General features: G+C 36.3%; 1 non-coding gene across 1 annotated transcript; it reads left to right on the top strand.

The window, feature by feature from the left end:
• Positions 1 to 985: 985 nt before the first annotated feature.
• Positions 986 to 1,058, top strand: Trnaa-agc. The gene has a single exon. It is a non-coding gene; the product is annotated as a tRNA-Ala (tRNA).
• The last annotated feature ends 310 nt before the right edge of the window (positions 1,059 to 1,368 follow it).

Genomic DNA, 1,368 nt, shown 5'->3' with positions numbered 1-1,368 from the left:
TTCAATGAAATGAAATTGTACGGCCCTGCTTAGAACAGCTTAAAACGGCTTAAAACAGCTTAAAACGGCTTAAAACGGCTTAGAACAGCTTAAAACGGCTCAAAACGGCTTAAAACAGCCTAAAACGGCTTAAAAACGTCTTAGAATGGCTAAAACAGCTTATAACGGTTTAAAACAACTTAAAACAGCTTAAAACGACTAAAAACGGCTTTAGAACGGCATAAAAACGGCTTTAAACGGATTAAAACAACTTAGAACAGCTTAAAACGGCTTAAAACAGCTTAAAACGGCTTAAAACGGCTTAAAACAGCTTAAAACGGCTCAAAACGGCTTGAAACGGCTTAAAACAGTTTAGAACGGCTTAATACAGTTCATACGGGTTAATACGGCTTAAAATAGCTTAAAACGGCTTAAAACAGCGTAATATGGCCTGAAACAGCTTAAAACGGCTTAAAACGGCTTTTAATGGTATGAAACGGCTAAATACGGGTTAAAACAGTTTAACAAAGCCTAAATATAAGCAAAATATTCGGTTTAACTCAGAAAAAAAATCATCCTATCATATGCAAAATTTACTGCTAATTAAAGATGATTAAGTTTTGTGACCGATCGATTTGACGTGAAGTTTGTTCTATAAATTCCTGGAAATATGAACTCGCGAGTGTCTTAGAATACATGTGGGCCCCATCAATATCTTTGAAATTTTATTGTATTCGCGTATGTTAGCCATATTCTTTTTCCTACTGTTTCTTCCAAACGTCTCAGATTACTGCTCTTGTAAGCATGTCCACAACAATTTTTTGAGAGCCTTTTTCGCTAATTGACCATGTTTATCGCGTGGAATCTATGTAGGTTAATTGAGCATTCCTCTTTCCTCGTGTGTAGTAACATGAAATGGATTGATATGGGTTATGAGAGGGGCCGCATGGTCTGTAGGGATTTGAATTCTAAACTTGTAACCAACTCAGTTGTTTTGTCACCAAGTGGCTCGGTAGCTCAGTTGGTAAAGCGCTTGTCTAGCATACAAGAGTCCTGGGTTCAAATCCCAGCCGAGCACATGGATTTTTTCATAATTTCACCCATAATTTGTCCACCTTTACCACGCGTAATGAGTTAATTAATTTAATTTCTGGGTTGTTTTTTGGTTTTCTTGGTTTTAAATTAAAAATGAGTTGTTTGTTATACCTTACTTTGCAATATATTTTAAGACATTTCAGATTGAACTACAGTTAAACCTCCATGAGTCGATGTTCCATTACTCGATATCGACTCATGGAACCATATTGAAAATCAAATTTCATGGTTACTTAGATGGTCCCCTCAAACGGCTTTCCATAGCATTGCCGTTCCATGATTTGATATTTCCAT

This window comes from Aedes aegypti, chromosome 3 (genome assembly GCF_002204515.2).
Source record: "Aedes aegypti strain LVP_AGWG chromosome 3, AaegL5.0 Primary Assembly, whole genome shotgun sequence".
Lineage (NCBI taxonomy): Eukaryota > Metazoa > Arthropoda > Insecta > Diptera > Culicidae > Aedes > Aedes aegypti.
The sequence above is the reverse complement of the archived record's forward strand: the minus strand, read 5'-3'. Positions and strand labels throughout refer to the sequence as shown.